The sequence below is a fragment of the Cryptomeria japonica genome, chromosome 9 (genome assembly GCF_030272615.1).
Source record: "Cryptomeria japonica chromosome 9, Sugi_1.0, whole genome shotgun sequence".
Taxonomy (NCBI): Eukaryota; Viridiplantae; Streptophyta; class Pinopsida; order Cupressales; family Cupressaceae; genus Cryptomeria; species Cryptomeria japonica.
Genome location: NC_081413.1, coordinates 693,034,763 through 693,047,400, shown reverse-complemented (window position 1 = coordinate 693,047,400; position 12,638 = coordinate 693,034,763).

Genomic DNA, 12,638 nt, shown 5'->3' with positions numbered 1-12,638 from the left:
CATATACCTTCACTCAAATCTTTTTCTCATTCCACACTTGATCTTACAAATAATATCTTACATTTATACCATACCCTAAGACCAATTTTAGTAGGTCGGCTCTACAAGATATTACAATAAAACATTTTACAAATAATATAATATCCGATGCAATAACTGATAAAACATGTCAGCTTAGTACATTTATAACAATAATAAATCATCTCCATAGCATGCCATGCTAATCTGGAAAAGATAAACCTGTCGGTGTAACCCTAGATAACCTGGACCTACTTGCCGGTAAAGGCAAATATGCAAATAAGAATATATCAATGATTAGTACTTCAAAATAAAGTGTCCACATGATGTCTTCGACATTACCAAGTGTCTTCCATGTCATTCCAGGTATTGGTGAACATTATATCTTGTCGGTTGATCATATACCAGTAACTGTTGCACAGATTACTGCTTGCCGGTGAATGTTGTTGGATCTCCAAAGTAGGTGTATTTAGTAGGTGTTCACATCAATGACAAAACCATACCAAAATACCAACAATCTCCCCCTTTGGCATTGATGGCAACACAAGATGGAAAAACCATCAAAGTGCCAAAACAGAAATGCCAAATACAAAAACCAACAATCTTCATTTCTCCCGCTGGGAGTAACAATACCAATCTTTAAAAAACTTTCCTTTAAAATCTCCTTTTCTTTCCAAAAGGATAATGTGTTTTTCCATAGATATCTCTCCCCCTTTGACATCAAATTCCAAAGTCACAAAAGGTCAAGTTCATACAAAATACCAACCAATTCAATATAGCAACTGCTCCCCCTGAGAAGTAGATTCCTCATCAAATACCAGAATAAAAGATTTGTCCATTTAATTTTGTCGGTTGATGACAATCATCAATTGTCTAAGTCACTACCAGTGGTTGTATGACTCCGAGCTGATCTCTGAGATACTCAAAAGTTTCCTTAGGCAAGGGTTTTGTGAAAATATCTGCAAGCTGTTCTTTAGTATTCACATAAACCAGTTTTATCTCTTTTTCTTCAACCTTTTCCCTTAGAAAATTCAGTTTGATAGAAACATGTTTTGTTTTAGAATGTAATACCAGATTTTTAGATATATCAATTGTTGCAGTGTTATCACAGTATATAGTAATAGGTTCCTTGCATTTTACCTTTATGTCTTTCAACATTTGCTTAAGCCAAAGTACCTGTGTATAGTTTGTTGTTGCTGCAACATATTCTGATTCTACTGTTGATAAAGATGTACAACTCTGTTTCTTGCTCAACCAAGAAACTAAGCTTTTTCCAAGAAAGAATGCTCCTCCAGTGGTGCTTTTTCTATCATCCACATCTCCTGCCCAATTTGCATCTGTATATGCACATAGATCAAAATTTTCATCTTTAGGATACCATAATCCAAGATTTGTTGTGCCTTGTAAGTACCGGAAAATCCTTTTCACTGTTGATTCATGATTTTCCTTAGGATTACTCTGAAATCTAGAAACTATACATCTTGCATTCATAATATTAGGTTTGGTTTGTGTTAAATACAGTAAACCTCCTATCATAGATTTGTATCTAGTTGGATTAATAGGTGTAGATTCATCCCTTTGAGATAATTTGTCATTTGTAGTCATAGGTGTGCTTACTAGTTTAGAGTTCTCCATCCCAAATTTCTTAAGTAGTTCTTTCAAGTACTTAGATTGACTCAAAAATATACCTTTATCAATCTGTAAAATCTGCAATCCTAAAAAGAATTTTATTTCTCCAATCATAGACATTTCAAATTCATACTACAATTCAAACGAAAAATTCTTTGCATAATTCATCTTCTCCTCCAAAGATTATATCATCAACAAATACTTCAATAATCAAGATGTCATCATTAGTTACTTTGTAATATACATTTCTATCTGCATTCCCTTTAGTAAAACCAATCTTTAAAAGATACTTATCCAATCTTGCATACCAAGCTCTTGGGGATTGTTGTAATCCATACAAAGCTTTTATTAATCTGCAAACCATATCATTGTCATCTATTAAAGAAAATCCATCAGGTTGTTCAATATATACTCCCTCTTCAAGATCTCCATTCAAAAATGCACATTTAATATCCATTTGATATACTTTGTAGTCCTTGTGAGCTGCAAAAGCTAAGAATAATCTAACTGCCTCAATTCTGGCTACCTATGCAAAGGTTTCATTGTAATCAACTCCTTCTTTCTGAGAATATCCCTTAGACACTAGTCTTGCTTTATTTCTGACAACCTTACCATCTTTATTAAGTTTGTTTCTAAATACCCATTTGGTTCCAATTACATTTTTATTTTTACGCCTAGGAACTGATGTCCAAGTATTATTTTTCTCAATTTGTCCTAATTGTTCTTCCATAGCTTTGATCCAAAATTTATCTTCACATGCCTCATTGATATTTAATGGTTCAATTTGAGAAATAAGACATACCTCTTCATTTTCCAATCTTCCTTTTGTCATAACTCCTTTAAATTATCTTCCAATTATCTGATCTTCAGAATGATTTAGTCTTACATACCGGGGTGTCTTAGTCTGCTGTTCTTCTTCAATTACTGTGGAATCCTCTGATGATACCAGAGTAACTGGATCATCATTATGTACCGGTGGATTTATTGTAGGTTCATTTGTCATAATTTTTGTTTTTGGTTCAGAGTCTATATATCTTGAAGTTCCTCTGAATTGTTCATCAATCTTTACATTTGTACTCTCAACAATTTTCTGTAATCTTTTATTAAAACATGTATATGCCTTGCTCTTAGATGAATAACCAAGAAATATTCCTTCATCACTTCGAGGATCAAACTTGCCAATATACTCATCTCTTCTAATATAACATTTACTTCCAAAAATTCTAAAGTACTTAAGAGTAGGAATATTACCAAACCATAGTTCATGAGGGGTCTTACCAGTTTCACCTTTGATGTGAACTTTGTTGAATGTACAGATAGTAGTGCTTACTGCCTCTCTCTAGTACACATGTGGTAGATTTGCTTCTGATAACATACTTCTTGCTGCATCCAAGATAGTTCTGTTTTTCCTTTCAACAAATCCATTCTGTTGTGGTGTTCGAGGTGCTGATAACTGTCTTTTGATTCCATTCACTTCACAGAATGTATCAAAATCTTTCGATGTGAATTCTCCTCCTTGATTTGATCTTAAACATTTGATTTTCTTATCGGTTTCATTTTCAACCATTGCTTTGAATAGTTTGAACTTTCCAAGTGCTTCTGATTTTTCTTTGAGAAAAGTAACCCAACACATTCTAGAATAATCATCAATAATTAGTGTCATGCCCAAACTTTTGGGCACAAACAGAATAATTTTTTTTTTTTTAAATACTTAACCTAGTACAACTAACTTAATTAAAATAATGCAAACTAGTTTGGTCTTAACTATGTTTTGAGTGAATCAAACAACTAAATTAATTAGGCGTTAAATAATCTAATTTATAAGCGAGCTAATATTTCTCCAAAAGAGTTATTACTATCTTCCATTAATAAACAATTAAACTCTCTTAGAAAATAATCTCAAACTTAATATATAATCTCTAAATTAATTGATCAATAATCTCTTATAGTTCTTTAATTACCTAGGGTCTAAATAAATTGTCCTAGTTATTAGATCAAATAAACCTATTAACTAAAATTTCCATAAATTAAAATACCTTATAAATTTAAAATTTAAAAGGGCCAACTTGACCCTACATATATCATTTTATTTTATTTTATTTTCCAAGGGTTTATCCTACCCAAGAGTTTTAAAATCTTCCTATTAGAATGCTTCTACATTCATTTAATAATTAAAAGTGAATTACTTAGTTTACAACTAACTATTTTGATTTCATATAAATATAGAAGTTAATTTTATATATATATATATATATATATATATATATATATATATATATATATATATATTCCAAAGAGAAGGGGGGGGGTTTTCTTTTTTTTATTTTATTAATTTACCCCTGTTTAAAAAAATGCTACAAAGTCACATGCTAACCCTAACCTCCTCTTTAACACTCTCACACACGTATCTTATTTTAAAATCTATGTGTGTTTGCCCTAACCTGAAATTAGGGTTAGGGCATGTGTGTTAAAAACATTCATATTTTTGTTTTTATGTGTTGTGTGTGTGTGTGAGAGAATCTCCTCTTTTATTATTATTATTTTTTTTTGTGTGTGTGTGTGCAGGTGCGGACGTGGCAGCCCGAGCTCTATCTCTTGGCGAAGCCGAAGAGGGAATGGTGGAGGAGGTCGAGCGGTGAGTATGGTGATCGGCGGGCGGAGGGAGTGCTATGCAAAGGGCGCCAGGTGGAGGTATCCCTGGATGCCACTGTTCTTCCCCACAATGGTGGCCCAGCGCCGCCCACTATGGGTAAACACAGTGGTGGTTGGGCGGCTTTCCATTGTGGTTACCCATAGTGGAAGGCCCTGTGCCACCACTGTGGTTGCCCACAGTGGTGGTCCCCGTGCCGTCCATTATGGGAAACCACAATGGCGGCCTAAGCCGTGCTGGCCATTGTGTTTTACACAGTGGTTTGACTCTTCCCAAAACCCCGATTTTTTTCAAAAGTTTTTTTTTTTTTTTTAAATATGTTTATCATTTATATATATATTTATATATTTATATATGTATATATATATATAAATAAATATATATATGTGTGTGTGTGTGTGTGTGTGTGTGTGTAGATATATATATCTATATCATTTTGTTTAAGAGATATAAGTTTCTAGATTAATATATTTTAATGTATATATATATATATTATAACATGCAGAAACTAATAAATGATTAGTAGCATAAAAAAGATATGATATACATTTTCTAGTTTGTCAATAATCAGGCTTTAAATTTTGCCCTTATCCTTTTCATATACAAAACTCAAACTAATTATTTCCTTAGCATATTAGACCTAGTTTAGAGGAAAGAAGATAACTATATTGTTTCTTTGCTTAAAGCATCTTGTAACTAATATCTACAATGCATTCTAATAGCAAGCTTAAAATATAATCTTTTTTGGTAAACAAAATAAAACTAAAACTAAATGCTAACCCTCCTCTTTTTAAAAAAATAAAAAATAGTCTACTATAATAGAAATTATTTTTTGCAGTAAATAAAAGAACAATAACAGATTTATTTTATTTGCAGCAGCACAAATAAACATAAATGAACACACATTAACAGATTTAATTTATTTTCAGAAGCATAAATAAACATAGATGAACATGTAATAATAGAATTAATTTATTTCCAGAATAAACATGAATGCAACAACTCTATTTTTTTTTTTTAAATGAAGATTTAAATACAAGCTATTATATTTCATCTTCCCTTTTTGCAAAACTAACCAAAATAGGAGAAATACATTTCTTTAGCAAATTTAAAATACAAGGTAAATAATAATACAAATGGGTTTGAAAACCCAACTAGTATTCCTTCCATAGGATTATGAATAAAATAAATACATACACCTCTTTTCTTTTGGAAAGTAAATACAACAATGGCTCTTTTTCTTTTGCTACAATTAAATACATTTTTCATTGAAACTTTTCTGCAACTCAAAAACAACAACAAATCTCTTCATCTCTTTCTTTTTATCCCAAGCAACCTGTAATAAAATACAACTTGACCATGGAGAGCTCACCTCCCAGCCTAGGCTTACTAGAAGCCACCCTCGAGCTTGGAGAACCAAGTACTAGATGGGTCACAAACAAACAATCAACACAACAACAAAAGCAAACACTCAACATGCATTTTCCCATCCCAAGCTACACTCTCACCACAACTTGTGATGATCTTTCCATGGGTGGAAGTGGACCAGGTACCATTGGGGAGATTGCAAGCATAATACAGCTCAAGCCACCTCATGGCAAAACAAAATACAACAAATTTCATCTCCACACCTTATGCCCCCCAAAGGCATAAATGCCATATTTTCTCCCCTTATGACCCCCAAATGCATACACAAGGCTATGCAGCAAGGGTCACAAATGACACCCTTGAGATCACTCTCCATAAGGAGAGCCTCTCACCCAAGGCTACCATACTTCTTCCACCCCAAGACCATCCTACTCTCCCAAGAGTAGGAGGCCTTGGACACTCCCAAAACAAGAACACATAAACAAAGAACAATGAAATGAAAATTTACATTTATCTCCTACAAGACATTTTACATATACACATCTCCTCATACAAGCATTTCTTTCTTTCAAAAACAACATAAACAACATAACAAAAAGAAGTAAAACCAACTTTTATCTGCCAATAGGTATGTTAGACTTAGTTGGGGATGAGCTACCCAAATCCACACAAACTTTCCACTAACACTTCACCAAAATTCTATCCTAAAAAAAAATGCATAATCTCCAACAATGGAGAGTGGGTGATTACTCACTAAGTCCCTAATCCTTGCCTAAGAAGGCCTCTCACACACTTCCCAACCCCTTGGGTAAGGTGAGAGTTCCCATTGGTTGCTCTTCCCAACCTCTTACATATTACTAAAACTGGAAAGGGAAAAGGTGAGAGAGGATGGGGAAGAGAGTTTGACATCAAAAGGGAAGGTTGTCTATCCTAGGAGGAACCTTCTAAGTTGAATTTTCGCTCACCTTGGGAAAACCACTTTTTGAGGTGACTAAATAGTCACATGGGAGTAGTCACATGGTTAAAAATACCCCTAACCCATAGGTCTACCCTTTGGACCTTTGGAAAAGCCCTAAAACTGACCCTAGGAGTCCATTTGACCCCTTAGAAACCCAACCGAAGTTAACCTACGGGTCAAACCTAAGTTGACCAATCCCAAGACTCCCTACCCAAGGCAAATTTGGGACCACACTCTTGTGTTTGAATGACTTTGGTAGAAACAAAACTCCGTCCAAGAGACAAGTCAAAATCAATGACACTAATCAGCACATGTGTCAAGTGACATAATAAAATACAATATAAAAATCACACATGGAATTTGTCTCTTGTAGGTTTACACAATTAAATAAAATCAAATTAACACACATGCATCATTTACTTTCACAAATAAAATACATTACAAATGGGGTGTTGTCTCTCCAAATAGACAACCCCTGGCTTAACAAACGTACATTGGTCTAGGTTTGGTTCTCCATATTAATTCCATGGTCACATGGATAATTTTCTTGCGCATCTCAATTAACACATTAGTAATTCCAAATAATCACAACTATATATAATTAAATACATGGATTTCATTGCACATCAAACACTCGTACATTTGACAATAATAATTCAATTTCCCATTCATTCAAATTCGATTCCACATAAGCAATTATCATAATTCTCAAAATTGAACCATTCATAAAATAAGCATCCTTTTTCTATCATCCAAAATGAAGTCCTGCAACTCCAATAATGACATTCACCATTTCAAAGTAATTCTATTCTAGCAACATATAAAGTTTCATAATCATAATGCATAAAATGAAGCATCAATATATGTCAATGTGATCCAAATCATGGAATCATATAGGTTCTAAACCCATAATGCATAAAATAAAGCATCCATAATAGTCTCAATATGAAAATAACTGAAAATGTCAAGCTGAGTCGGGGTAGGGCCTCACAATTAGCATGAAATATCTATCACCTTGTAAGTTTTTAGTTCTAGCTGGACCACATAAATCAGTGTGAATTAAATCAAGAGCATTATTGAATTTTTTTGGAATACTTTTGAAACTAGCTCTAACTTGTTTTCCAAATTGACATTCCTTGCAAATTGTATTTTAAGGTTTCACAATTTTAGGTAGATCTCTAACTGCCTTAGAAGTATTGATTTTTACCATGCAATCAAAATTTACATGACATAGTCTTTTATGCCATAACTAACTTTCATCTATATGTGCAATTAAGCATGCCTTTTCACTATTATTCAAATGAAAGATATTACCTCTAGTCTGATTACCGGTTGCAATTTCCAAACTAGTTCTATTCATGATTTTGCATTTTCCATTTTAAAATTGTAACTGAAAACCTTTCTCAACTAATTGACCAACACTTAAAAGATTATGTTTTAATCCTTCAACATAGTAGACATTGTCAGTGTTATGTTTACCATCAAGAGATATTGAACCCTTACCTTTGATTGAATAGGCTTTGTCATCTCCAAATCTTACTAAACCTCCATTGTATTCTTGAAAGTTCAAGAATTTACCTTTGTCTCCAGTCATGTGATGTGAGCATCCCGAGTCAATAATCCATTCATCCTTTGATTCAACTTTAGCTGCTAGGGCTTGTTCTACCGGTTGAGCAATAGGTGCCAGTTGATCTTCTGTTATAGCAACAAAGACCCATCCATTGTCTGCTGGATCCTCATCAGAATCATTAGTCACACCTTCATCAGCAATGTAGCAAGATTTATCTGTGTTCTTCTTAAATCTATATCTCTGATATTCAAGATTAGGCTTGTATGTTCTTCTATCTTCTTCTCTTAGTCTAGCATGTCTATCAGGGAATCTTGAAGCCATATGACCAATCTTATTGCAGTTAAAACATTTAAAGGGTGCTTTACCTTCATACTTACTTCCAATTGGACCTTTTGGTATTTTTCTTGCAAATAGTGCTTCAAGTTCTTCAAGCTCTTCATTCTCCTTCCTGGTTTCTTCAAGTTCTTTTGCATAAAAGGCTCTCCAGTCTGATTTGTCAAAAGATGGAGCAGATGATGTTGATGCTTTGAAGGCCAAATCAGTCTTTATAGTAGCAACAAGACCAAATTCCTCAATTTCAAAAGCTGAAAGTTTTCCAATCAGTGTATCCCTAGTTACTGATGTATTAGGCATTGTTCTCAACTCATTTATAGTAGTAACCTTCATTTTATATGCCGGTGGCAAACCTCTTAAGATTTTTGAAACAATCTCATCCTCACTCAGTTCCTCCACAACATTTGATACCCAAAACAATTTCATTTACTCTTTCCATGAAAGTAGAAATTCTTTCATCTTCTTCCATTTTCAGATGTTCATACCTGACTCACAAGCTTTCAAGTTTTGCAATTTTGATTGTGGAGTCTCCTTCATTAAGTGTTTCCAAATGATCCCAAATAGCTTTAGCAGTAGACCTATCTGATAATCCCATGATTTGTTGATCTGATAATGTGCTCAAGAGTGCTTCTCTTGCTTTGCAATCATTTTCTTCATCTTTAGCTAAAGTAGTTGGAGCAATCTGACCAGCTACAACAATAGTATAACCATTCTTAGTAACTTACCAGATGTCTTTACTGATGCAGTTCAGATGTGTCTCCATTTTGATCTTCCATATCCCATAGTTGGTTCCATTAAGTTTAGGACTATCCTTTCTGAAATAATTAGTAGACATTGGATCTCCTCAAGTTGTTAAACTTCTGCCAAAAGAGGACTAGGCTCTAATACCAATTGTTAGGTCCCAGAGACAACTGAGAGGGGGGGTGAATCAGTTGTCAAATAAATTCAAACCAAAAACTTATTAACCAACTTAATGCTTAATACCGGTAAACCAGTTAAGTATGCCGGTACACAGTGTTAATAGTAAATTGCCATACTGGTAAGAATTAATGCATGAAACACAAACACAAAGTCATCCACAACACATGACACCAATATTTGTAGGTGGAAACCCTGTAAGGGGAAAAACCACGGTGGGAAACCTTACCCACAATCAGATGATACTACTGCAGATAGTAAGTGTACAAAGAGGGGTCTGCACATGCAGAAAGGCCAATAGCCTAGAGCTCACTGCTTAATCACAAATGGGAGTCACACTGACTATAGTTGGATGGTTAAATCCAATAAGAATGTACTGTAAAAAATCACATCTTCATATGCTGAATTCAGTACTGATGTAATGCTGATATGCTTCTAAATTCACCTTCAGATGATGTCTTCATGTATGCCTCTACTTGATCTCGCATATACCTTCACTCAAATCTTTTTCGCATTCCACACTTGATCTTACAAATAAGATCTTACATTTATACCATACCCTAAGACCAATTTTAGTAGGTCGACTCTACAAGATATTACAATAAAACATTTTACAAATAATATAATATCTGATGCAATAACTGATAAAACATGTCATCTTAGTGCATTTATAACAATAATAAATCATCTCCATAGCGTGCCATGCTGATCTGGAAAAGATAAACCTGTCAGTGTAACCCTAGATAACCTAGACCTATTTGTCGGTAAAGGCAAATATGCAAATAAGAATATATCAATGATTAGTACTTCAAAATAAAGTGTCCACATGATGTCTTCGACTGACTATAGTTGGATGGTTAAATCCAATAAGAATGTACTGTAAAAAATCACATCTTCATATGCTGAATTCAGTACTGATGTAATGCTGATATGCTTCTAAATTCACCTTCAGATGATGTCTTCATGTATGCCTCTACTTGATCTCGCATATACCTTCACTCAAATCTTTTTCGCATTCCACACTTGATCTTACAAATAAGATCTTACATTTATACCATACCCTAAGACCAATTTTAGTAGGTCGACTCTACAAGATATTACAATAAAACATTTTACAAATAATATAATATCTGATGCAATAACTGATAAAACATGTCATCTTAGTGCATTTATAACAATAATAAATCATCTCCATAGCGTGCCATGCTGATCTGGAAAAGATAAACCTGTCAGTGTAACCCTAGATAACCTAGACCTATTTGTCGGTAAAGGCAAATATGCAAATAAGAATATATCAATGATTAGTACTTCAAAATAAAGTGTCCACATGATGTCTTCGACATTACCAAGTGTTCCATGTCATTCTAGGTACCGGTGAACATTATATCTTGTCGGTTGATCATATACCAATAACTGTTGCACAGATTACTGCTTGCTGGTGAATGTTGCTAGATCTCCAAAGTAGGTGTATTTAGTAGGTGTTGACATCAATGACAAAACCATACCAAAATACCAACAATATATAGGATATGCATAGGTAGAAAAGTGTGGAATGAATAAGGTTATGGATGTAATATAATGCGAAATATATCAGAGAGATTATGTATGTGAGGAATTCATTGTAAGGGTTATTCCGGTATTGAGGTTTTAACTGGAATAGATAGAGCTTAAACTAGAACTGTATTCTAGCATGGGAGATGCTATCTTTTGTAGTTCAACACTTCTCTGGATTGTAGTCTTTATTTGTATGTAGTCAGTGAGACTCCCTTTGTGATGAGCAATGTGCTCTAGGTTGTAAGCCTTCCTGCAAGTGCAGGTCCCAACATATATTGTAATATCTCTTCATATGGCTAGAGGATTGATATTGTGGGTCACAAATCCCACTGTGGTTTTTCCTCATTGAGATTTTCCATGTATAGATCTGTGTGTTATGGTTCTCATTTATATGTTTGTCTTATTGGTTGCATTACTTCTTTCAATTCTATTTATACCAATACACGGGTTGGTGTATGTGTGTTTTGTTAAGGCTAAAATCTTTTACTCTGATTTAACACTGATTCACCCCCCTCTCAGTGTTATTGGTTTCTAACAATTGGTATCATATCCTTGTGCCTTGAAGGAATTTTAATAGCTTGAGGAAGATCCTGAAACCAAAATCATTGAATATGGCTTTAGAGAAACAACTTGAGATGGCACTTGAAGATAATGATGTTGAGTTAAATTCTACTAAAGAATTTATTCTTGTCCTACATGAGAGATTTTCATTTATTGAAGCTAGGAGGAAGGAAGTTTTGCAAAATCAAGATGACGAAGATACATTTAAGGAACAATGTCAAAAATGAAGTCAGGAGAACATTATTATGAAGAATGAAATGCAAACTATGACTATGAGGTTATCTAAGGATATTGAGGACGGAACGAAAAAGGATGAAAATCTTGTTGTATCCCTGAAGAACAAATTTGAGGAATGTGGTAGGTTGACTCATGAAAATGAGATATTAAGGTCTAATTTGGTACAATCATAGAGCAATGAGAAAGAGCTTGAGAGACAAATGAGAGTACTAAGAGATGATTTAACTATTGCAAGTGAGTACAAAGAAAAATTCAAGATCAGCTTAGGGCAGCTTGATTAGTTACTAAAGAGATAGAGGCAGATTGGATATTCCAGTGGACTTGGATTTGAGCAAGGATAGAGTTCCGGTACTACTAATGAAGATCAAAACCATAAAAACATGGTAAGGCAATTCAATGCTTATAAATTAAATGGTAGATATTTCATTTGCAATAGATTTGGTCACATGGCTAGGCAATATAGAAACAAAGCAAATTAGAGGTGATCAGATTTTATCTTGAACGATTACATCGACATCTGGAAGGTTTTGATAAGAGGTTTTCCATGACAAAGTTCTAAAGGTATTTCTCTTGAATCATGGAATCGAGATCATCCTCTACTCCTATTTTTGTTTCAAATTCAACTGTAGTAGAAATTAAGGACTGCCCCAGGCCAATTTTCAAACTGTATCCACACGTGGCCACCAAGGAGGATTCAGTTGGAGTGATTTATCTCATCCCAGAGGGAGTGGTATATGTAGAAGATGTTAGGGCTTATATTCATTGTCATATAGAGGACTTAGATACTTCAAAAATCAAGGGGATGTATATGAATGAACTCATAGGAGAATCTGGTAAAATCA